Source organism: Condylura cristata, unplaced genomic scaffold (assembly GCF_000260355.1).
Source record: "Condylura cristata isolate star-nosed mole 26May11 unplaced genomic scaffold, ConCri1.0 scaffold00033, whole genome shotgun sequence".
Lineage (NCBI taxonomy): Eukaryota > Metazoa > Chordata > Mammalia > Eulipotyphla > Talpidae > Condylura > Condylura cristata.
Genome location: NW_004567134.1, coordinates 2,702,009 through 2,729,317, shown reverse-complemented (window position 1 = coordinate 2,729,317; position 27,309 = coordinate 2,702,009).

The following is a 27,309-nucleotide window of genomic DNA, read 5'->3' as shown; positions in this document are numbered from 1 at the left end:
GAAGCCATCAAGGTGTGTTTTGGTATGTTAATGAGATGACTTTTGGAAAATCCACAGGTAAACTAAGGATGGGATCTTGTTGCCAGTAACTGAATGAACTGAGTAATTACTGAGTAATGGTTGGAGCTTTGAACCCCATCCTTGGCCTCTAGAGGGCTGGAGATTGAATTCGATCACAAATGGCCAATGATTTAGTCAAGCATGCCTACTTATGAGCCTATGTAATATCCCCAAAAGGACCTTTGGGGAACGCACGCAGAGACTGACAGTGCTACCCGAGAGAACAAGGAAACCCCGCGCCCCTTCACAGTCCCCTGCCCTGTGTGTCTCCTTCACCTGTCTATTCCTGCTTATTCCCTTTTATAATAAACAGGTAACCTAATAAACGGACTGTTTTTCTGCCATCAAGTACTAACCAGGCCCGACCCTGCTTAGCTTCCGAGATCAGATGAGATCGGGTGCGTTCAGGGTGGTATGGCTGTAGACAACGGACTGTTTCTCTAAGCTTTGTGAGCAGCTCTAGCAGAGCCATTGACCAAGTGGTCAACACTATGACTGACATCACAGTTTTGGAGGAAAAGCTACGCAAGCCTAGTCCTCAAGGGTGGGATCTGATGCTATCCTGAAACAGGTAAGTGTCAGCATTGCTTCTGTGGCAGGGACATTGCAGAACTGCTTACCGTGTGGGGAAAACCCACACGTTTGGCATCAGAATGAGTGTTGTGAGTAACAGAAATGAAAACAACAGTGTGTTTTTTCTTGAAAGTGCCATTGTTAAGAAACTCTGCTTTAGATATGATAATTCACCTATCTCCATTAATTCTTCATTCAACAGTCACTCATTAGGGGCCCTGGCATAAGCTTTGCACTAATGTCAACGTCAGGGAAGCATAGTCAGGGAGCAGTCCTTGCTGACCTGGAACTTACAGAAATATTCGTTCCCTCAGGCCTTGTTCTCTAACTGCTGGCCCTGGTTGACCTTTGTAGTCCTCAGATCTACCCTAGGACTCCGTCTAGTCTTGGGGTGTTAGACATCAACATGGTCCATCCTCTCGTTTCTTGAATTGGATCATGACAAGTAACATTCATCATCCCAAGCAGATATTTTTAGCACTGCAATGCATCATTTAAAATGGCAGCAGAGAATTTTCTCAGATTTTGCATGGTGCAAAAGAGTTTTTAGCTTTTTCAGTCCTTTTTTTGTTGTTGCTTTCATGGGAAGCAGCAGCCCATAATTATGTCTTTTTAGCTCCATGAAATGGTGAGTAATGGATGTTGGTTGAAAGGAAACCATTTACAAATGTAGGAGAAGTGAATGCAAATTTGGTGTTCTGTCTGGAGTATTTGTAGTATGTAATTTTGGAAAACTGCTTGCTAATGTCTGGTAGATAACCCCTCAAGGTGTCCCTTTAATATTATTATGTGGGTAGCGTACTCTAGAGCTCAGAGATTTGATCTGAGGAACCAGATTTCTGTGTGTGAACCAAGGGGCGAAGAATCACAGCAGTGTGTGTGCTTTTATCCTAGGTGAATCAGATGGACAAAACAGGTCGCTGTGGAATGCTCTCCATTGCTATTTTGAAAACCAGTCATGTATTTTTAGCCTGCAAAACCTCTGTTCTGACACATTTCCTCCTGGGGACACTGGCTGCTGGGGAAGGGAAGCCCCGGCACTGTATTCTCGTCCTGTACCAGCAGGCCACACAGGCAGGCGAGGAAAGCCCTTTTGAATTCTGGCCGAGATAAACCTGGAGTTTATTGGGCCACAGACACCAGCATTGTAAAGTTATTTTTTAACATAAAACAAAGGTGCTCTGGGGTCAGGTTGGCTGCTAGGAAGGTGCAAGCAGTGAAAGTAGAGGTGATAATAGAGTGAAAATAGAGGCAAGGCAAAGCATAGCTCTTACAGACACTTTATAATTCACAGCTGGAGCTGGGCAGACAGTGACCTTCTGGGCTTCTTAATCTGTCATCTTCACTTAGCCCTACACCCAGTGAAACCACGTGGCCCAGCCTTCCAGGATTCCTGCAGAGCAGGGAAAGGGGTCTTCACAGCTATTTAGCCAGAGGGTGTTTTCCAAGCAGAAATGGGATGTGCCTTTCGCTTTGATCATTTAGGAACTCCAAATGTTGCCAGACTGAAAATATCCCTTACTTTCTTTTCTTTCCTTTCTTTTTATTTTGTGTTTGTGTACACAAAACTTCCCAAATGGAGTTCAGTGTTTTCAGACTGGGAACACTGATGATGTCAGGAATGGAAGACACAGATAATGGCTAAATCTATTTCATATTTACTATGAACCCCAAACATTGTGTTGCACAAGTCGCATTCATTGTCTAATAAAATCTCAGCGAAGGCTGTCAATTATTCTTTTAATTTTATTGATGCAAACAGTGTAAGAGTTGTGTCTTTGGTCTTATTCACCATCATCTATCCCGAAAATAGTCAAGGTGGGTGATGTCCCCCACGGGGTGTCTTCTCAGCCATAAGCAGAGGTTTGTTTTGGTTACCACCAGCATCTTAGAATTATTGAGGGTGTAATACAACCAATTTCCTAAGTTTCCAGGAGAAAGTTAAATGTTAATCATGAGGAGGTGTAATGGGAAGATAGGATGGACATAGACTGGTTAATGTTGTACTTAGTCTTGATTTTTAATTTAGGGCATTTTTGTTGCAAAATGGAGGGGGCTGGTTGCATGATGGTAGAATACCTTGTTGCAGACGCCTTTCAACTGGATGAAATATTGACAAAATAATCTGTTGGTCATTAAATATCAGATAAGTACCAAGTGAGTTCTCCTTGAAGGAAGTCACCAAAAGAAAAAATCTTGAAGTGAAAGGTGTCGTAGGAACCTAAGCCCTGAATTCAAAGCCTTCTCCCCACTCCCCACACCCCACCACGCTCCCAACACACACACACACACACACACACACACACACACACACACGAAAGGTGCCTTCTAAGGCAGTGGAGGAGAGATTGGGAAGCCAAGTTGTGCCCACCGACAGCTGCCAGGGCGGAGGGACAGAAGCTGGAACTCACTGCCACAAGAAGCGCTGTGAACTTCCCGAGCCTGTGGCCCTGATTCAAAGTCTAGGCTACCACTTCAGAGCTCAGAGCTGGGCATGTTAGCATACCTTATTTGTTTATTTTGTCATTTTGTTTTACTGGAGCTTTTTTTTTTTTTTTTTTGTGGTTGTTAAAGCAACCAAAGCACTACCAGTGTATAACTGCTACCCATATAAGAAATAGAAGCCAGGAAACCTTTTTCATGTCCTTTTCTCCAAAATAACCACTATCCTGACCTCTAATATCATAAGCAAATTTTTCTTTGCTTTTTAAAACTATGTTAATTCTACCTTTCTATCATCTATCTGTCCACCTACCTACCTACGTACCTTCCTACACATACCTGACTTTTTCCTTCAACTTCGCATCTAAGGGATATATCTGTTTTCTGCACATGGACATATTTCACTCATTTTCTATTGTATATAATATGAGATTCAATTTGGTAAATTTTCACATGCACTTGTAAGAATGCCTATTTTGCCAGCACTAGGTTAGTGTCCAAAAGTCAGTCAGGTCACACAGTATATAGGGGTTAGCATGTTGTTTAGTTCTTCTCTCTCTTTATGGATTTTCATTTTGTCCTATGTATTGCAGATAATTATCTGTTAAAAATCTCCATAATGTGATGGAAAGGATCTTTGAAATCACCTTGTTTAATTTTTTAATTCTCTAGGTTATAAACTGAGGCCAAGGAAGCCTTCAATGCACCCTCTCTGGACACAGCAGAAGCTGTACCATCAGGCAGTGCCAGGTTGAAGCAGCAGTTTCTCTCCAATGTTATTTTGGTCTATAAGTCTTGATAGCATTTACACCAGTGCTTTATGGGATGCACTATAGTAGAACAGACACAGCATATTTCTTTTCTTGGTTCTTTCAGAGCAGATAAAGAACTCTAGACTTTGAACTCAGTGCATTACACTTACAAATCCTGGGGATTATATGGTCTGGTTCCGCCTTTGCTTCCATAACATTTTTTCCCTTTTCTTTAAAAAGAACTTGTTTATTTCAGACATATTCATGATTGATTCATAATGGGTCAGATGTGTATAGTGAGTGTTGAGGGCTACGATGGTGATTTTAAGCCATGGTCAAATCAACCGCTTTGAAAAATGACAGATATCAAATATTAGGATGTTTTGTTAGCATACAATTCAAAATGACACCAGTCAAAACAGAAATAATTCCAGCTCTATCAAATCTACCCTGCAACAGCATCTGCCCATATCTATAAAAACAACTCCATTATTCATTTCATCCTTCTTTAGCATCGAGCTGTTACAGAGAAGTACTTGCTGTCCTGATGTCAGATTCATACTTTAAAGACAGAGTTCTTACATTTTAAGAGATAGACAGTCTTCTAGCTGGACTTTCTCATGTTCTGACCTCTTCAATCAATAACAGGACAGTGTTGTATAGGTCTAGAAAAAAAATAAGATTTTATATACTGATTGAAAGAACCATGTGCTGGTGAAATTTTTAAAGATTTATTTATTCATGCACACAAGAACTGGGGTACAGGCCAGAGGTGCAGGGTGAGAGGATTCACCAAAGAGAGTGGGGAACAGAGAAGGCAGAGCAACTGAAATAAATACACTCTGAGGGGAGCAGTGGGCAGGACTGGAGAGTTCTGCCATGCCATGTGGGGTTTCGAACTCCTGCTGCAGTGGCTACGGATAGTTTTATAGTGCCGTGCTGTAACCCGTTGTGTCACCAAGGATCGCCCTGGTAAAAAATATAAACTAAACTACTAGATAATAGTTTTTTGTTGACTATATTTAGTATGTGAGAAAATCTACAATTGAGTATGAATTTTCATTAAACTGTTCTGTCTCTCATCATCCCACTCCCCTAGTTAGTATTATCTGGCCCATTTTTACCATTGAAAGGGATGAGGAGAGAGAGTAAGTTCCTGAGCAGTCTGTTTTCTAAAATCTGATACCATTGTGTGCTACATCATAATGTAATAATATGTATTTATCATTTAAAATTCCACTCCCTCCCCACCAAGGCAGTATGCATGGCCCCTTGTTTTTTAATTTTTCACTTAATAGTACATCCTGGAGTGAGAACCGCTTTAATACATGTAACACTATGTTAGTTTTTCAAAGTAATTTCATGCTTTTGCATTTTACAGAGCAATCAGGATGCATTAAATCAGACCTAAAATGGTGAACATTTAGTTCACTTCCCCACTTCTGCCACTGCAAACAATGCTGCCAGGAATGTTGTATATTAATTCACAGTCTACTAGCTACCTATAAATATTACATAACATCTGAATTTCTCCATCCCTATAAAATTCTCTGGCTCTCTAGCACAACTTCCTGGGCAAGAGAGGAGAAATTAGCATGGTAGACTTTGTGGGGCCAACCCCCTCAATCCCTGCCATTGTAACCTCATTCCTCATGTATTTTTCAATCCCTCCCTATTTGATCTGTCCTGTAACATGCTACAGGGTACATGGTACCAGTATGTACTGCCTGGAGTGGTTGGCACTGAGCACCTGACAAATTTCTAGTCGTCTTCTAAAACCGATTCAGACATTACCACTCTTATGTAAGCACCTTCTCTCTCCTTCCAGAATTAATCACCTCCTTATTTGCAGTGCCCTCTACCATGAACACACTTCAATTACTGTCCAAATAGCTTTTTATTATAATGATGTATGTACATGTTTGTCTTCCCTCTTGGACTCTGATTTCCTGGCAGATTGGGGCTGTGACTTATTTGTTTTCCCACCTTTAATGCTAAGTAGACTGTCTTTGACACATAGACCTTTCATTGATGTTTGCTAAATGACACAGAAAAACTCCTAAGTGGATTTTGCTATATTTAAAAGAGAAAAACATTTGGAGCATGAAGTCAATGGTAAGTTTTGGATCTATAAGAACAATGGGGAACTTTTGTGGTGGTAAAAGCCCTTTGGAAAGATGGTGATATCAGCTTTTCTGCCTGTTTGCTTTGTGTGAATTTTCAGCATATTGTTTTCTCTGGCATGCCTTAGCTTGTTGGCACTGAAACTTGGGATATTTTGTTAAGCTATTAAGGACTTTTCAAGATTGGAGAAGATATAGTAAAGTTGGTAGAAATGGGTAACATTACCACCAGAGGAAAAAAAATCTTGTTTGAGAAAGGAAAGACAACAAAAAGGCTTCAAAAGCCTAAAAGATGTTTGGTTAATGAGGTTTGAAAAGGCATCTGAGTATCCAGGGGGATATGTGCTCAACACTGAATTACCATCATTTTTCTTAGAATACTAGAACAGAAATATATGACTTCTCTCCAAGTTGATGTCAAAGACTAATTCAACTTCTAGCAATTATTTTCTTAACTTTCACTATTCTTCAATAAAACTCTAAATTGACTGATTTGTTAAAGACCATGACTGGCTTTTTTTTTTAAACGATTTATTTATTTGTGCATACAGAACTGGGGTACAGGCCAGAGGTGCAGGAGTGGTGAGAGGATTCACCAGAGACCGCTGGGAGCAAAATAGGCAGATCCATGAAGTACACTGCTGAGGGGAGCAGTGGACCAGTCAGGAGAGGTCTGCCACGCCATGTGGATCACCACTTGGGCGGATGGGGTTCAAACTCATGCTGAAGTAGTGTTAGCTTCTCAGTGCTCTGCTATAACCCACTGTGCTACCAGGGAGGGCCCTAAAAACCATGACTGGCTTTTTAAAGTAAACTTAACTTAAAAAAAAATTTACTTTAAAACGCTCTGCTTGATTTTTAAAAATAGTTTCCAATATGTACAGTCAACATTAAACTAAATAGCTTTTCTAATAATGGAATGACAGTTTCTCCTTAATGAAAGTATTCTATTGTCAAATTTCTAATTATTTCACTAGTGACAAGTAGAAACATATAAACCAGTAGGTTAGACATGAAAGGTATATATGTTATGACCATCTAAATGTTAGATTTACAATCAGGGTGGAAAAAATGGTTTATTCCATTTGGTGTGGGCCCAGTGTGTACTGTTCTCTCTTGTTATCTCTTTTAAGTTTATTAAAATTTTTTTTAAAAAAATTTATTTATTTATTCATACAGAACTGGGGTACAGGCCAAAGATGCAGAGGGTGAGAGGATTCACCAGAGACAGAGTGGGAAGCAGAACAGGCAGATCGAAAAGGTGCACTGCTGAGGGGAGCAGCAGGCAGGTCAGGAGAGGTCTGCCACGCCATGTGGTCACCTCTGGGGCAGGTGGGAATTGAACTCATGTGGAAGTGGCTTAAGCTTCTTAGTGCTGGGCTTTAACCCACTGCGCCACCAGGGAGGGCCCCTCAAAATTCTTTTTAAAGATCATTTTTCATGGTGTAGCTGATTTTAATTTTGTACACTAAAAATTTAAAATTATAGAAGATTTGACAGTGAAAATACATAGTTGCATCACTTTCTTGATTTTAAAGGAACTCATCTCTATTTCCTGAGGCAAGGCTAGCATATACTCTTAGTGTTCTTACTTTTTATTACTATAGCTACTCATACCTCACTCATGGTGAAGCATGAAGCTTTCTCTTTTTAGCACTAGAGATTGCAGATCTCTTCATAACTTTAAATAGAGCTGTCGCTTACGTACAATGGCACTAGATCCCACTCATTGGCTATAATTCACCTTCGTCTTTGTTTGGTTGACTTTTGGATTGTTTGCAATTTTTAGTTTGTAGTGAATAAAATGTAAATTTATAACTTCATATCAGTGGGAGTAGGCATATAATTAGTGAGTTAAGAAACATAGAACTTTAAGTTTTGATAGTTAAAGTCAGATTGCTCCCAGCAGAAGATGTATTAAATTACATTCCTCCCAACCATAAATAAAGAGCCCAAGGCCCATACTATTATCATCTGGGAGTATTATAGACTTTTTAATCTTAATAAACCTGAGTCGTAAAAATGTATTTCATTACTTATAATGTGTAATTCTTCATAGAGAAATCAGGCGTTTTCATCAGAAGAGTTTTAGATCATTTTCAAATCCCAAAATGACTTCTCCTCCCCTTTTTTGCAGAGACTCCTCCAATGCACACCTGCCCTAGGAAACCACTGACCTACCTTCTAGCTCTACAAATGTATATTTTCTGGATCGTTCTTTCATGTAGCCATTTATATATATGTGATTATTTCATTGTAGTTACCTTATGACATGTAGTCTTTTGGATGAGGCCTTTTCTACTTACTGTTTTTGGCTTTCATCTATCACTGCACTTTTAAATTATAGATAAAGTAATCCTTGTGGCATGTATCAGTACTTTACTCCTCTTTATTGCTGACTAGCATTTCATTGTGTGGATATACTTTTTTTATGATTCATCTACCATTTGGCAGACATTTGGATGGTTGCTAGTTTTGGGGCTACTATGAATACTATAGCTATGAACATTCTGTGAAAACAAACAAATATTTGTGTGGCCATATGTTTTCATATGGGTGGGTTCCAGAAGTAGAAAATTTGGATCATATGTTAAGTTGATGCTTAACTTCATAAGAAACCTCAAAGTGACTATGTCATTCTGTCCTCTGTCAGTATGAAGTTTCCAGTTTCTTCATATCTCCACCCAATACACTTTGGGTATTACACTTTTGACTACAACCATTTTAATTAATATGTAGTATTGTTCCATTGAGATTTTAATTTGTATTTCCCTCATGACTAATAAAATGTATTTTTATATGTATATGCCCTTAATTTTTTTCCATAACATCTACTCAATTATTTTGTCCATTTTTTCTAAGAAATTTTCCATTTCTTTTCAGTTGTCTTATTTTGGCATAGTTGTTTATAAATTTCCTTATAATCTTTTAATTTTTTTTGCTGCATCAGTAGAAATATTTCTACTTTAATTCTTAAATGCAGTAAGCAGCTTATATTTTCTCTAATTTTTTCCTTGATTAGTTCAGTGAAAGATTTATTAATTTTGTTGATCTTTTGAAAGGATCAACTTATAGAGTCATTACTTTTTTTCCTTTTTCATCAATTCCTATGCTAATATTTAATGTTTTCTTTTTTCTACTTACTTTGGATTTTCTACTTGCTTTTCTTTCATTACTCTTTTAAAGTAGGGCATAGGTAACTGTTTTGAGTGTTTTTTCTATTTTTAACATATACATTTAAACATATAAGCATATTTCTAAGCACCACTTTAAGCTACATACCATATAGCTTGATATGTTGTGCTTTGTTTTCATTCAACAAAATGCATTTCCTTACTTAACATAACTTTTCCCTCCTGTGGTATTAATTTTATAACTTGTGTTCTCTCGTCCTCTCTTTTATTGGCTAATTTAGTTAAGATTTGTTAACTTTGCTTATTTTTTAAAAGAACTTTTAGTTGTACTGATTTTTTAAAAAGTTTAGAAATATCCTGTTTGATTCAATAATATCAATTATTGAAACTTGGGTATTAAAATCTACAACTATGAATATTGAAATGCCCATTTTTTTTTCATTTCTCTATTCTTTCATTGCCTTATTTTTATTAAGAAAATATTTTAATGTACATTTTAACTCCTCTTTTGAAATTTAAAATTATTTTTTAGAGTTATTATCACAATAGTTTCTCTAGTAGTTATAAGATATAACATAATTTATCACAATTCCCTATAGACTATACAAAATAGTCATTTTGCTCTAAAATAGCTCTTATCTCCTAAACCTTTGTGCTATCATCATTACACACATCATCTATTATTAATCTAATAATAAAATGTTGTAATTGTTGCTTTATACCATCTTTTATCTTTTAAAAATGTTAAGGGAAGAAATATGAACAGATTTGTCTTTGGAGTGTTTTTGATTTACTACATATTTTCAATTTATGACTCTTTAATTTCTTCTTGTGGATTTGAGTTAACATACTGTGCCATTACCTTTTGGGCTAAAAAATTCCCTCTTAAGTTTTTTTTTAATGTCATTTAAAAAAATTTGAGGTAACATTGGTTTATATATCACTATATATAATTTAGGAGAATAGGATCATACCATTTCAGACATATGTACCACACTACACCAACCTCCAAAAAATACCCATAACCCTTTGCCTTTTAACCTTTTAAAAGTCATTTTCCTCTCTTGGAACTTCAAGCAGCTTTCATGAAGAATAAAGCTAATCAAGCAGCTCTCATGAAGAATAGAGACGAGGCTAAAAAAACAGGTCAGCTTTTAGCCAGAAAGTCAGTCTTTCTGTCTATTTAGGGAGAGCTTGATTATGACCAGATGGGAGAAGGTTTAATTCAAGTAGAAAGTAGGAACTTGACCAAAAACCTGATAGCCTAGCTTTGGGAATTTGTATTCAGCCATCAGCCCTATTGCACACATAATGAGAATTTTGTTTTTATAACTTGTTTCAAGAAAATAAAGAATTCTCTGCAATTAACAGCAATTCTGCCTCACTAGTTAAATATGGTCAAACAGCTCATGATTTATTTACTGGTCCATTTTATGCTGTAGACCAGTATCATCTCAAACCTAGGACTATGTTTCCCAAGAATTTTGTCAAAGAATTAGATACAGGCATCCAAGGAACCTAAAAACTATGTATTTGGAAAATCACAGTTTGAAAATTAGATCTATATGAAGGCTTGAGCTAAATTATATATTAACCAAGAGAAGGTAACAATTCAATAAAGAAAAAGGAAAACAAAAATTTAATAATGTTGCTTTATTTTTGCATTGTTTACAGTGATGCAACTGTTTACAATAAAGCTTAGAATGAAAAGAGGACAGTTATCTTCATAAGACAGGAAAATTGATTGTTCTATAAGGCTTTACTCTTAAAAAGGAACATTCTATTCAGGTTCCATTGTGACTCCACTCATCTGCTACATTATCCACTAATGTCTTGCTTGTTATTCATGTTCTTTGAGTACTGACTCTATTATTAATCATTTTGAATATCATCATTACTGTTAGTGAGGCGTACAAAGGGTTTTAAGTTTCAAAGTTCTATTTTAAATCTTTTTCTCTACATTTTTCTTGGTGACATTTTCTTATTTCTCCAATTTATATTCTCTCTTTTATTTTCTGAGAAATGTCATGAAGTATTTTATTTCTGCTAACTTTTCCATGATGTTGGAAAGCTGCAAAGATTTGTGACTCTGAAATGAATTCCTTCTTAATCATTTTAGACATTTCTATAATAACACGTATATGTAATTTCTCAGCTTTCTTGATTCATTGTACTTAGAAATATTCCTTTAAGGTTTAGTAGATGTTAGACTCATTTTTGTGGTGGGAGAAAAGAATACAGAGGAGTTTGACAGCTATTTTAAAACAGTAGGAAAATAGTGTGTATGAGGGCTGGGAGTGGTAAGCTTAATGAAGGTCTTTCATGCATTCTCCTATTGTGTGAGGAGGCAACTACCAAAATGGTGGTTGTAGGTTGACAGCTTTTACTACTTGGAGTGAGACTTAAGGAACCATGTGGTTAGATGGATAGTTTTTGAGAACAAATCCCTTTCTTGTTTTTTTTTGGATTTGTACTAAGGGATCCCCACAGGCAATATAATGTGCAAAGAATCAGTCTGTGTATAAACTGTATAAACTGATTCCTCTCTTCACTCTCTTAACTACATGTTCTGTGTTATGACAAACAGTACAGAAGTTAACTGTGAATTCTATTTGTGCACTACTTGAAATAGGCTACATAGACGCCTGACCGCAGGGTCCCAGCAAATTTGCATCTTTAATCAAAAGAAACATTTATCAGGGGAGAGAATTAATAGAGATTAATTTTAACCTGTTCATTTTTTACCAGGCTGGCTAGCTAGAATGGTATTGACTGATTTCCTATCTTGGAACATGCCGGATTGTTGATAACTTCTCCAGCAATGAAATATATATATATTTTTATTCATTCAACAAGTATGAGCTTTGAATAAGTATATCAAGTAATGGTACACTAAGTAGACAATTTCTATTTTCTCATAGCTTTCAGGCTATGGAGGAGACAGATAATAAAATAATTATTCAAAAGTGTATTTGTATAACTAGACATACAATGCTATGTAAAAGCAAAAATCCAGGATCACTGGTCTGAAGGCTAAGGGGAGACTGTAACTATACTAGTGAGGAACCTGTGGAGGAAGTCAGTGATTCAGGAAGAGGGAGGAATATATGCATAGTCCTCACAGTGAAGCAAACATCAGTTGTCACAGCAGAACCTCTCCACCTACCCCCCAAAAAGGGCTAAGATGGCAAAGCAGGAAAAACAGGGTGCAGAAATATAAAATACTAAACCAGCAGGTGCCAGGTGGTGGAGAATATTAAAAGGTATTTAGAAGAATTCCAACTTTATGATTACAGGGTTCCTTCTTACTCCTTACAAAGCAATTAACTTCGATTTTGAATCACCAGTTAGGTAGGCAACCAGGTGTTTTTCAGTAATTGAGATGTCCTTTCTTGAAGACATAGTAGGTAGTGATTTGTGCACTATTACATATGACTAAAGCAATAGTCCTAGTATTTACAGTATGAAAAATAAAGGGCAATTTGACATTTAGTGCAATATTCTATTAGTTGCTTCTGGTTATTAATTATTTTTCAAATTGAAGTCTGTTATCAGCAATATTATTACCACTTGGAAATAATCAATTGCCTTGATTTGCAGGACTCTTGTGTAACTCTGGAGAGTGAGATTCTTAGATTCAAAAGACTTGTAAGCAACATAGTTTGGTTGGTTTAAACATTAGCTTTAGAAATAGAAAAATAAACAGACAAATAAATAATTTGTTTTTTATTCTTTCCTTCTGTGGCTATTAGCTAACATTAATGCTAAGAACATCCAAACACTTATTTTCTAGAACGCGTGGCTTAATGGTGTTTCCTTAGTCTCCATAAAAAGAAAAACAAAATGTAATTGAATCACTTGTTTGTAGATGGGACAATTATTAACACATCTTTTATGGGAGTCCTTATACCCTTCAATTGCCTAGACAAGTTAGTGAAGTTGAGAGTGAGTTATTTTTTTTTCCTGTTTTATTGATTCCGTTGAAGTAGCAAGGAAACCTAAATGTGACTCATATTATTGCATCACTTCATAGCAATTTGCCCTGATTGTCTTTATTCTTTTTTTTTTATGTTTAATGTTATCGCAAAACTTCTCCTTCTCTCTCTAGTTAAGGAAGTTGAGGATAAATCCCCTCTGCTCTTTCCTTTCTCCCAAAGCCAAACTTGGTAGAATGACTTAACAGACAAGAGTTTGTGAAATGTGAGTTTTGTACATTTTTCAGAATGCCACTGCTGGTTGCAAGTCCCTCTTTATCTGGAGGGGAGAATGAAGCAAATGTTTTTCAAAGTCTTATGGGACAAGATTTCCCTTCTGGTGGATTGCGCCCCAATTAATTTGGTTCTGTGCTTATGAACACTCAGTTTTGTGTATTTCTGGAGTGTTGCTTTCATATATCTCTTTTCTGGGTCACATATGTCCTCCAGGGGACGCTTGGGAGACTGGTTGAATGGTGATGTCATGGGACAACAGATCCATGACGTATCTGGATAACCTCATTTGAGGTTAGGTCTCACTGTTGCCTTTTGCCCTCGCCTCAAGAGAGAGGAACAAAAATATACCCTGCCAATCCTGAGGTATTTCTTTTTTTAGTATTTAGCAACTTAAGGTCTTCATTATCTGCTTTCAAACCTGTGCTATGCTTGTGTATTTGTCAAACTCCACAAAATGCACTAAGCACCACCTTCAGAGTAAAAAAAATATTGAGCATCTCTTCTATGCCACACTCTCCAACCAGATTTTACAAACATTCTCATTAGATGCTCTCAAAACCACATAAGGTAATATTATTATCCCTATTTTACAGGTAATGAAACACAAACAAGAGAGATGAAATTGACTTTCCAGTTAGTACTAAGTACTTGAATAAAGTAGAACAAGTCTAGAGCCCAAATTCCTAATCACTTAACATTATTGTCAATTTAGTAGACCTTCTCCAATGTATCAACAATCAATACTTGCTGAACATCTTTTGTTTAGTGAAAATAGCATAAATTTTCTCTGAAGCTCACGTGTGGACCTCTTCTGGTAGACTCATGGAGAAGGTGGGGATGACATGATAAAATGCAACCCCATTTCCAATTTATTTTTTCATGAAAAAATAAGAAAAGCACAGAATTAAAACCACAGTGAGATACCTCCTCACCCCAGTGAGAATGGCACATCATAAAACAACTAGCAACAACAAATGTTGGTGAGGATGTGGAGAAAAAGGTACTCTCCTGCACTGTTGGTGGGAATGTAAACTAGTACAACCACTATGGAAAACTGTTTGGAGGTTCCTCAAACTGCTACGCATGGAGCTTCCATATGACCTAGCAATCCCACTCCTAGGTATCTACCCTAAAGACACAAAAGGACTGATTCAAAAAGATACCTGCACCCCCATGTTTATTGCTGCTTTGTTTACAGTTGGAAAGATATGGAAACAGTCCAAATGCCTAAAAGTAGATGACTGGATTAAAAAGATGTGGTACATATATACAATGGAATATTACTCAGCAACCAAAAAATATAAACACATGCCTTTTGCAGCAACATGGATGGAGCTGGAAAAGATCATGCTTAGTGAAATAAGCCAGAAAGAAAAGGAAAAATACTGGCTGGTTTCACTCATAGCAGGCGTATAATGGACCAGGTGAGAAAATAATAATGATGAACAGCTATATACCAGAGACATTTTATGAGGGTGGAATGGGGAATGAGATCAAAAACAGTGGGGGGAGGGAATGCACTGGACTATGGTGATGGCACATGGGTGATTTGGTGATGGGAAGCTCAAGGGGATTACAACTGAGATGGAAAAATGCACAAAATGATGTAAAAATAAAAAAAAAGTAGAAGAGAACAGAAGTATTGTAGAAAGAATTGTCAAGATGCAACACTAAATGTTGGTATCTTTTTTCCTTGTTTCATTGCTGATATACAGCACACAAACAAAAGATAAAGATGGTTCCAGCATGGCTTTAATGTTGGTGTCAGTATGATGCAGCTTCCACCTGGAATAGGAAGAAAGAGGAGACTGGATTTGGTTTACATCCTGTTGCCCTTGAGCAAAGCACGAACTGCCTCCATTGTCAAGTAAGCTCAAAAGGCTCATCCCTGTACCAGCCCAGCCCTTACCACTTTTCTAAATATGCAAGTCTATAAAATTTAAAAGCAGAAAGGATAGCCATTTGTAGGTGAAGGAGTAGCTGAAGTCTGGACCTGGCTAACAAAAGGTATAGAGAACAAGTGTACTTGTTGTCCTAATTTCCTTTCCATATTTTGTATACAATGAAAACAAACTTGTTTCAGCAAAACAAAACAAAACAAAACAAAGCATCAGTCATTATGGGAAAAGTTTGGGCAGAGGAACTTTACCTAGTAGGGAGAGTGACTGGGGGCCAGCTGTAGCTCATGAGGAAAAGGTGATTGTCATTAGCGATCTGCCTACTTGTCTGCTTGGAATATTGTTCCTGTTATTGCCCTGAAGCACTCATCTGTGATTTCAAATATCATGAAAATTTCCATGCTCAATTAGTTTCAAATTCTTCTTGGTCAGTTGGTGGCCACAGCATTGCATGTCTGTGCAAACAGGGCTGTCTTTGTGGTTATGGTGGAACAAGATGCCAACAAGCCATTGGAAGAGGCGTGGTTGTGCTTGCATTTTCTAGAAAAAACCCCAAGATGGCATAGATGGAGGATATTTACGTGACTGCTGGTGTCATGTGTCCCACAGGACACCCTAAGGCATGCTTTTGATTTCACTGAGCATTTCTGGGCCCAAGACCCCACATGATGAAGTCATCTTTTGATCCAACTGTTGTTTAGAGCCCATGCTGTTTTCTGAAGAATAAGGCTTTGAGATATGTAGGGCCACTGTTTTCTCTGGTTTCTTCAAAGCCACTGAGTGCAGCTTCCTGCCTCCAGCAAAAGGAATCATCAATGAATTTCAGCTTGTTTCATAGGTAACGGCAAGCAAACCTCCCAACACTCTTCTCCGACAGCTGTATTGATCTGCATCATTTCTCTTGCCTTTCTTACCACGATACAGAACATTGAGAGAGCTAAGTGTCAGGAGACCTGCTTCCAACACTGTACCTTGCTTTCTTCATGACAATAAAAGAAATACTAGTGTGGGGTTGCCATGTGTCCTGCTGTCCATATTTTCACTTTCCTCACAAATGTATGTGTTCCAGAGAATAAGGGACTATAAATAGATCATTGACAATGAGCCATGTTGCCATGAGCAAGAAGGGTGAAAGAAACAATGAAAAAAGAGAAAGAAAAAGGGAAGGAAGGAGGGTCAGGAGGAGAAAAGGAAGGCAACGAAGGAAGGAAAAACAATAGAAAGAGCAACAGACTTTTATGAAAGGCATATAAGCCTACCCTAACAAGTTTGCTGTCAGTACTTTTTAAAACCTAGACCTGAAATTTTACACGAGTTTGAAAAGATTGTCCCAATATCAGCAGTTTTGTCTGCGAAAATAGCTCTGGAAGATGCAATTCTTTTTCTAATTCTTTGTTCCCACCCTTTCTGCCTGTCTCTCCTGTTTCTTTCTGAGATAGCTGAACAGCTTAAAGTTGTTCCTGCTGCTGTTACATTCCTGATCTCATTAAAACACAGTATCAGCTTTGGGATTCTTTTTTTAAAAAGACCATAGAGCTTTGAGATTTTCTGAAATATGTTATCAGAGATAACATAAACGTTAAACTGAAGAGTTAGGCTTTGGGGGCATATGATATAAGAGAAACTTCATCAAAGTTCAGTTTTGCAAACAGATTTCCCTCAGTATGAATGATGTGGCAATAGACGTGATTCTGGAAACAGGTGGGAAACAGCAATTAGAGTCCTTACAAATTATGGCAAGAACCAGTAGATGCTGTATGAATATAAATGCAAGAAGTATTTTTATAGAAACAGTGTCTTTCAAGGTGACCTGATTTCTTTGATAACCCCAGCATACATCCAAGCATCAGCACACAGCTATGATGGTGGCCTTCTCTGTACACAGTGATGGATATGGTGGGATGTGCATTTCCCAAGAATTGGTGGTTGTTGGCCATGACTGTTTTACTTTTGTTTGACACATGGCATTATCCAGCCATCATAGATTATGCCGTTGTCCTAGGTATAACTGACGATTCCTTCTTTAGTAGACAGATTAGGTGACACAGTTATTTCACTAAAGTCTCCTCTTGGGCCACCATAACCAACAGTACCATTAAAGGACTCTGCAGTCCTGAACAGATTGGTATCCAACAATATGTTATACAAAATAACATCCAGTTATGGTATGTGGTGTGAACTGATACAGTATCAGGTTAGAAATGACAAAGTTGTCAAAAGCATTTATGTAACGTATGTCTCTAATTTTAAAGTGCTAGTGAGGACATATTCAGAAATCCTTAAGTTTATCAAACTGAAATGAATTTGAATTTTATCCTCATTGGTTTCTCATCTTATTGGAGTAGTTGGTATAACAGGTCTGGAAGCCTAGGTAGTTGTATTTTACCAGAGAACTAGGGTATGCTGAGCCATCAGCACAAGAGAAACCTTTAGGAAATGCCAAAACTGAAAGGGAATCAGAAAGTCACTCGGTTTTTACTTCTGTAATAGCAAAGCTTTGGTAATAATAACCTAAGTGCCCAGCAATGGAGTGGATACAGAAGATGTGTTTTATGTATGTGATAGTAGTTAGCTATCAGAAAGATGAAATCTTGCCATTGAAGACAACGTAGGTGGAACTGAAAGGGGATTATGCTAAGTAAAATAAGTCAGAAGGAGAAAGGCAAATATTAAATGATTTCATTCACATATGGAATATAAAGAAACAAACAAAACAAATACTTAAAATCTGACTGTAGAATTGAGGCTATCATAGGGGAGGGTGGCAGGTAGGAGAAAAAGGGGTGTGTGCTCAGTGGACCATGGTGGAGAGATATGAGTTCTGGGTGGTGGCACGGTATAGTAACATGCATTTGAAGAACTGTGAACCTGTGTTCCTAAGACTTACACAGTGCTGTAAACCAGTGTTACCGCAATAAAAGGAATTTAAATATGGGTGATTCCAGAAGAAGCAGTAGTGCAGTGTGAACATGGGGCAGCAAAAGAAAACAAGCAGGTATACGATCATGGAGCAAATGCTTTGTCTCAGGGGTCGGAGCTTAACGAAAAGGCTAGATTAAACCCAAAAATGAAAGAACAGAAAGATCCTAGTGCACCCAAGAAAAGAGAAGCCACCCACTACCCTTCTTGCTAATTCTTCTAATATAACACCACGGAGCTCAGCTTTTCATGTCTGGGTTGATAACAACTTTATCACTTTTCAGCCAAGTTGAATGTTCTGCAGTCAGTGATGGCCTCTGTGTGGTGTGTGTGCCAAGTATACCCCATGTTGAATGGCTGAAATTGAGGAGTGGGGATAGAAGTTATCAAGTGGCTCGAAGGGAGAGGAATCTTGATAAGGATCCACAATTTGAATGGTTACCAGGCACACACAATGGGACCTGTATAGACCTATGTTCGTGCAGAGTAACTTAGCATAAGTGTGACATTGAGGCCATGGTGAACCAGGACGTTAAGCAAAGAATCAGCCCTGGAGTCCCCACATGTCCATTTCTCATCATAGATACAACACTGAGTGGATGCCCAGAGAGTATGGGACCCCTCCATTCTAATTATTTTTTTTAGCAAGTGCTTTTTATTTTATTTTATTTATTTATTTTTAAAGATTTTATTTATTTATTCATATAGAACTGGGGTACAGGCCAAAGATGCGGAGGGTGAGAGGATTCACCAGAGACAGAGCGGGGAGCAGAACAGGCAGATAGATGAAGTACACTGCTGAAGGGAGCAGTGGGCGGGTCAGGAGAGGTCTGCCTCGCCATGTGGATCTCCTCTGGGGCAGGCGGAATCGAACTCATGCGGAAGTGACTTTAGCTTCTTAGTGCAGTGCTTTAACCCGCTGCCACCAGGGAGGGCCCCATTCTAATTCTTAATGGACCAAGTTCCTCTGCATTCCTGCAAACTATTTTGTCTGTCACTAGTAGATTATACATGCTATAGCGTGAAGTGTTTTTCCTCTCCCCGCCTACTTGCTCTGTTATGAGCTGAGCATGGTTAAATATACCCATTTTCTGAGTTTTTTGTAAAAATTTTAATCACTTTGGCTGCAGTTCAAAAGCAGGTCTGGGCTCTCAGTGTACAGGGCTTGGGCTGGGGCTGGATTTGCTCAGTTTGAATTCTGACTCTCCTTTGTGTGATCTTGATCTTATAAATCTCATATTGTCTCAGTTTTGATATTTATGGAGAAAATAAGTGATAAATGTATATACTAACAGTCAGTAGTATTTTATCATCATCATCATTGTTACTGTATCCTAGGGTAAAGCCAGGAATCAGAGATTAAATTCTAGGCCCTTGCTATTCAAGTGTGGTCCAGCAGCCAGCAGCCTCAACTGGTTACAAATGCAGAATCTCAGGTTCTCCTGCTTCAGAATCTGCATTTCAGCAAGACACTCTGGGTGGTGCATGGGCACACTGAAGTATAAGAACTTTAGTCTAGGTCAAAGGACAGGTATAGCGGAAAGGGGTGGGTGTGGGGTGGAGGTCAGATAGCATTGTCCTTTTAAGGGCTGACAGCTGCCACTTGCAGCCTGAGGACCCTGATTTCCCTGGAGGGGGAGGAACACAGAAGTGAAGAGGGATCTTAGATAACAAATACTAGGGGCTTGCAGCTTGGCTTGCTGTTCAAGACTCTTATGTTTGCTTAAGAATAAAATGAAAGACTCTCATAATTGGAATCCTGGTAAGGGACAAACCTCAAACCCTCCGTATTCTCAGCAGCAGCCCTTTTGAGGCACAAGCTGATGAGGTACCAGGATGAAGATCACAGTTGATTGTTTACCAGTTGTCCTTGAGAAAAAATTTTCTTCATTCTGAATTTTCCACCTTTATATTCTAAGTCTCAGTAGGGGTATCTTGACTAGAAGAGATATGTTGCCCAGAAGAAAGGTGGCCTTTGCTGCAAAATGCATCCCTACCCAAACAAAAATATACTGCAGCACTTAAAGAACCTGGAAAGTCAGCAGAATATTAGCCCTGGGCCGCAGCTGCCCAGTCTCACGCTCTGCATGGAGATTATTACCACAGGAGAAATGACAGCGGGGCCAGGCCCTGCAAATCTTCCTTTCCCCTGGTCCTCTAACAAAGACGTTGTTCAGCAAATTAAACAGGTAAACAAGAATTTAAGAAGAATGCTTAAACTGTTTAATAGAACAAATTGTTTTTTAACACCCTTAAGCAGCTGTTGGTATCATCGATTTACATACAAATAATGAATATGCTAATTACAAATCTTTCACTGCTCCTCATTGAAATAGGGCTCCTCAGGGACTTAAGGACAGCTTATTTTTATTTTGGGTTTAGTTACTCTATATACTGAGCTGCATTCATCTAAAAATCTTTCTAATTTATGTTTTTGCTAATTGAGGTAGGTCATCATGTCCTTGAATTTTTGAGGTTCTACTACATGTAAACATGTACAAACTTGAAAATAAATGTAAGATTCTTTCTCTTGCAAAAGAATTTAATCAGTGTATGATTTTTATTTTTTTCCGTATCCAACTAGGCTTCCCACATTCACCTAGTTTCCCCTACTTTTGCTCTCCTGGGGAAGCGATATTAAGAGCCCAGCAAATTACAGTGTTATTGCTCTAGGTCATAATTTCAATTATTGCTGATATTCCTATAGTTTCAGAGTGTAATTTACTCTAGGTGGAACCAATTTCTTTTGGGTTTTGAACTTGTGAGACTTATTAATATGAATGGGAATACTGATTATTTCTGAATTATTCATTTGTGAATGTTAATCTGAGTACAATTGCTTCCTTGAAAACATCACAGTATTAATTTTATTTGTTTGGTACACGATACAGTTTATACACTTTAATATAGAAATTGTAAGTAAACTCAAGGAAACAGATGAGGGCAGATATGAACAGGTACCTGTGCTGAGATGGTGATCTCAACAAGACTCTGGGGTGGACTAAAGCAATAAAGTCATCTTAGGTTACATGGTCATATCATCATCCCTTTTTAATTCCTGATTTGGAGCTTTGAGTAATAAACCCCATGATTACTAATCTTTTATATTTTAAGAAACTTAGAGTGGCCTGATTATTAAAATTCATCTAACATTACCAAGGGACCATGGCGACAGGATCTGAGCTGTGACTGCAACACAGATGCTGGAATAATTTAGGTAAAATCAATTTTTGGATAGTATGATTAAAATATTTTCCAGTTATGCACAAAATCTAATCTTGCATCTATAATTCCAAGTGCATCTTTGTACAATGATTATTAAATAATAAACTTGCATAAAAGATGAGAATATAAAAATAATAAAAACTAAAATTGTTCCTTTATTTATATTAACATTTTCTTCCAAAATTGATGCAACATTCACTGAAACCACTTGCAACTCTGTTAAGGAATTTTCCTGTCTCCTTTTGGGGGCATATTTAGAGAAATTTTCTCCAACTTTCATTTTCCCTTTTGTAAAACATAGGTTTATAATGCTTGCTTTAACTACTTATCATTCTGTAGTATGGAGATTTGTATTTTTTTTGTGAACTAGCATATTTTTGTGTTTTTTAATTGACTCAACATTCCCATTTTTCTATCTTTTTCTCTACCATTTTTCCTTATTTAGAAAATAAACTAGCTTTTAGAATTGTCTTGAATTTCAAGCAATTAGAAATGTTTGTAATAAGTCATGGTCATTTAATCCATCCTTAAAAACCTTTTCTCTTCCCTTGTTTTTCTTTTCTCTTCTCTTTTAAACCTATTTATATATGTATTTCATAGTCACATACATGTTTATTGAAATTGAATATGAAAAACTAACCCTTTATAACCTGTGCAAATGTTGCATGACATTCACTGTGAATAAACCTTGAAATAGCATAACATGGATTTGTTATATTGATACCAATATTAAGGATATTGACAACACAATGAATATTGATTTATTAATTTGTAAAAGATGAATAAATATCGTTGAAACAGTGGGCTGTTCTTGTGAACTTACCAGGATATTAGATTATTATATTTGTTACTTTGTGGCTGATGTTCTAATTTAATACAAGGGTGAGACTTAAAACATCTGTAGGAACATTTAACAAAGTATATGTCAAGCAAGCATTCAGCAACTTGAGTGCAATCATAATTAAGTTTTCTAATTATGGATCATAAAGTGTTGAATAGATCTTAGGAGTTCTTCTGATGAAAAGAATGGTAGGTTGCTAATAACAGGGTTGGGACACTCAGCCTTATGCCCACATGTGTGCATATACACTATGAGTACCAGGTACATAATACCAACTCTTATGTGCATCAGCTGTAGACTCATCTCACAATATGATAAACAATGTCTTTTCTTGCAACTACAAATGAGGACAGATTGAAGAAAGCAAAAATAAAACAGCCCCTGGCTGAGATGAAGAATAGGGTATTAAGAAGAACTGTTAAGACATTTTAAAGAAAGCAGTGTGAAGTGTCAGTGACCTAGCCTCTGCTTGCTGATGACATGTCCTTGGCAATCTTCTGCCCTCCTCCTCCTCCCCTGGCAGAATTGACTCCTACAAGTACTTTTGTCTCTGGGCTGTTCAAGTCAGCCAGAAAACTCTGTGACTCCTTTTGACACAATAGATTTTTTCTCTGTTCAGTCTCTACAGGGGTCAGTAACATGGCAAACAATCATGAATCTTAAGGTGAAAAGAGAATATCCATGCAGAACTGAGCATATTTTTACCCCAGGAGCTTATTGATTTGTACAATGACTTTTGTCCTTAGAAAATCTCAAAGGTGTACAATTTACTTAGGATAAGCCAGACTCCTGGAGTCTTTCTTCAAATAATACATCCTTTGATTTCTCCAAAGGGCTTCAAGCTAGACAAAATTGAGACTTTGAAAAATAAATATACTAAAATGGTGGACTAATTATCAAGGTAAAAATAGCTTTAGATTCACCTCACATTTATATTTTAAAAATTGGGAACCAGATTTTTAGTTTGGTCGCTTAGTACTCTGAAACTGTCAGACTTCTACTAATATTAGTACAAATTGGTATTTTGGGTTGGGTAATTTTTCCTCTTGGGAGGAGATATCCTGTGCATCATGGGGCATTGAACAGCATCCCTAGATTCTACCCCTAGATGGAAATGAGTAGCATCTTAGCCAGCAGTTGTGACAACCAAAAATATCTTCAGAAAATCCCAAATGTTCCCTGGGGCAAAATCACTACTCAGTGGAGAACTATGGTTGTAAAATATTTGTAATCTCTCTTACTAGCCACACAAAAATGTTTCTTACAACTAGGAAGCCTCTTCATCTGATCCAGGATCTCTCATTGATCATCATTTTGAAAAACAGCTTCAGTTTCCTCATTCATAACATACCTAAGAAAGTTCTTCTGACCCAGTGTACCTACTTTTGTGTCCAGTAAGGTGACATGACAGTTCCTTCAGGACAACTGCCATTTGTCTCTCCCCAGCAGCCACCTCCTGGCATCCTTCTACCCTCTGCAGCTCAAATCTGACTCTCCTTTCTTCTGCCTCTTTTTCTAAATCTGCTGATTTTTCCAGTCAGTGGTCTTGGATCACCAATAGCTTAATATATTGCTCAAGGTGATGGTGGTTGCTGGAACTGACACAACTTCTAAGTCTCAAGTGGTTTGTTACAGTGGAAGCTTGTTTTCCATGCATGTCATGGATTCACTAAATGAAATGGAGCATAGGTCATGCAAAAGCAGAAAAATAGTTGTAACTAGACTGCAGCCATCCAGCGGACAGCAAAGACCATGCAAATGCAATAGATAGCTTTCACTTTTAGTCCTCCAAATATTGGAATAAATTCAGTTTGGTTATGTCTCAACTGTTAAAAGTTCTTTGAAAAAAACTGGAAATACCCAGTCTTCGATGGGTACTATAGGTTCTCTTTTGCACTGTGAAATATGGTCTTTAATTTAAATTTTAAGAAATATTTTATGTTTTAGGGAACATCTTAGTAAAAGTATGAATGCTTCGGTCTTCTGAGCTGTAATTTCCCTAGGTATCAAAGAACATGAGCAGGAAATGTTGGGAGTGATTAAGGAGATTATCTACTCTTATTTGGAACATGTATTTCACAGGAAAAGAGAGTAGGGATCTCATAAGTAAAGAGATTAGGCAAAAATCTGGCTAGGGATATAAATGATCAATATGTTTCCTTTGGCTAATCTAATAATAAAGTCAGGTCCAAGAAATTAGGAAATAAAAACACCTACACTTTTAATAAAGGAAACAGCAACAATGATGATTTATTCATAAGTTGCCAGTGACTTAATGAAAAATTTTCATGGGTATAATAAGGTAATTCTTATTATGTTTAGTCCTCACATTTTCTATTCAAGATTATATAAGGGAAACTATAAAATCAAGACGACTAATGAATGTTTTTCAGTTTCAACACTTTATATTTGAAATTTTAATGGTAATTTAAATAGGTTTTTAAAAGTAGGATTGTAATTTCTTGAATTAATTTGCAAGGGAGTTAGAAAATCTAGCATGTTAGAGAACAGTTTCTGAAAACACAAAGGCAACATTTAATAATATGTACAGTAAATTGTATATCTTTATGATATAAATATATACTTACAAAAGTAAATGACTCAATCTCAGGTATAAACTTGAAAACTTGCATGGTTAGTAACATTTTATATGCTTTATAGATGTGGGATTGCTGAATCACACAATATTTTCACTATTTTGAGAACTATGCTACTTTTCATTGGGGCTAGACCAATTTGTAATTTCACTAAAACTGTATGGGGCTTCTTATTTTTCACATTGTCACCAACATTTGTTCTTTCTGTTTTTTTTTTTTTTTTGGGATGCATCACTCTCACAGGTGTGAGGCATGAACCTCATTGTGGTTTTGATTTACATTTTCCCTGATTATAGGTAGCACCTTTTCATGTGTCTATTGACTGCATTCTTCTTTAGAGAAGTGACTACTTAGCTCTTCTGCCCAATTTTCTCTTGGGGTCTTTGTTTCCTTTTTGTCAAGTTGTATGAGTTCTTGGGTGATTTTGAATTTTAGTTCCTTAATGGATGTATGAAATACAAATTTTCCTCCCATTCAGGAGGATGTCTTTTCGTTTTAATTACAGTTTCTTTTGCTGTGCTTAATCTTTGTAATTTGATGTAGTCTCACTTGTTTTTACCCTCCCTTTGTTTCTCTGCAGTTAAAGATTAGTCCACAAGAAACCTCTGAATCCAGTGTTATGGAATATTTTGACTATGTTTTCTTCTATGTATTCTATGGTTTCTGGTCTTAAATCTAAGGCTTTAATCCATTTTGAGTCAGTTATTATGTATCAAGGGAGAAGTGATCTAGTTTCATTTTTTTGCATATGTCTGTCCAGGTTTCTAACACTGTTAAAGAGACTTTCTCCAGTGATTGCTTTTGGTTCCTTTGTTATAGATTAATTATGATTATAAATGTACATTTATTTTTGGGATCTCAATTCCATTGGTCTATAAGTCTATTTTTAACTTGATATCATACAGTTTTGATTACTATTGCTTTGCTTGATTATCTTTAAATATGCATTAATTTTTATAAGATATGAGATTTTATGATATGTGCTTTAAATTTGAATGGCGTAAGCTATCAACCTGGTTTTTTCTTTAAGCATTTAATACTACTAATTTGTATCTAAAGTACACTACACCTAACTCATAATTAGTGGTTTCAGACCTTTCTCTTGGGGCTGTAAAATCCTTTGTTAAAATAAAATGTTATAGACGCTCAGATAGGACTGAAAGGTAAAAGTCTTCTTTGGCTAGGGAGGGTATGTGTGGGCCTGGAGTTCCCCTTAATCTTAATGAAGATAGTGAGTGGGCAAGGGCTTTTTCACAGTTGACCAAGAGATGTTACAGTATGTTGACAAACACTTGATAGAACAGGCTTGAGAAAAAGAGAAGAAAATGCTAAGTGAGCACCTATAAGAATATGTCCTATATTCTTTCTTCAAGTAAATGAGATATGAATAGTTACCACCTCAGGAGTTAACACATGGAGTTGAATGTTAATAAAATTTTCTGAAGACATAATATACAACATATATGTCTGTATCTATGGCACCTTCTCTCTCTAGATATACATATATAAGCATACACACATATTTGTGTGTGTGTGTATATATATATATGTATATATAAAACTCTATATTTGAGTGGAAGTCCTCTGAAAATGTGTTCCATAGTTTTCTTACCCAGAATAAAGTGAAGAGAAATATGAACAAATGTTTCCATGTGCTGTGGGACCTCTAAAGCTGTTTGCTCCTGGACTAAATAACCCCAGGCTTCTAGGACCTAAAATTAGCATGCTTTTTTCCATGTTTTCTTCTTTACACTTCTTGCTGATGTCAGCTGATCCATTATTAACAGCCAGTCTATTTCACCTCTCCTAAAGTGCCATTTGTAGTCTGTTGTGGCTTGAGAAATCTTTTAAAAAATTCTATTCTGCACAATTATCTCAGAAGGTCTTGAATGAATCACACAGTCTTTGCTGTTTCGATTTTATGGGAGATGCAGAGCATCTTTTCTTCTTTCATTGTTCTTGACTCTCTGTTGGGCTATTGGGGGTGCTCATGAGCACCTGTGTTGGCTTTTACCATGTTTGTTTTTGTCAGAAATACATATTCAGGGACATTGCCACCCCCATTATCCTGCTGCTTCCCTTTGGGACTAATTTGGCTTGAAGAGTCAGATAAATCTTCAGAGTCACTAGATTATTTTTGGTTTACTGAAGTAGTTAAGCAGATTCTGGAAAAGGTCTCTCATTTATTCATCAGACATTTCTGATGTAATCAATCAAGGGTTATATTTATTGCTTCACTCTTGATACCTAAAAACATACAGTTGGAAGAAATATGTCTGTCTTCATTGGCACAAAGATCCTTAGTGCAAATCCAGAGGGATATTTTATTGTTTTGTTGATATACCGGCTGTACTGAATAAACGTCTTTCAGAAGGGGAATGAAGACTTTTGTTGATGGCTAAAATGCGTGGCGGTGGATTTACTTATTAGTGTTACTATTTTTAATAATGGTTTTGTCATTAAAGCCTAGATATTTTACTAATAGGTCTTCTAAAAGTAAGAATTTCCCTGCAGTTAGTTTCAATTTTGAGAAC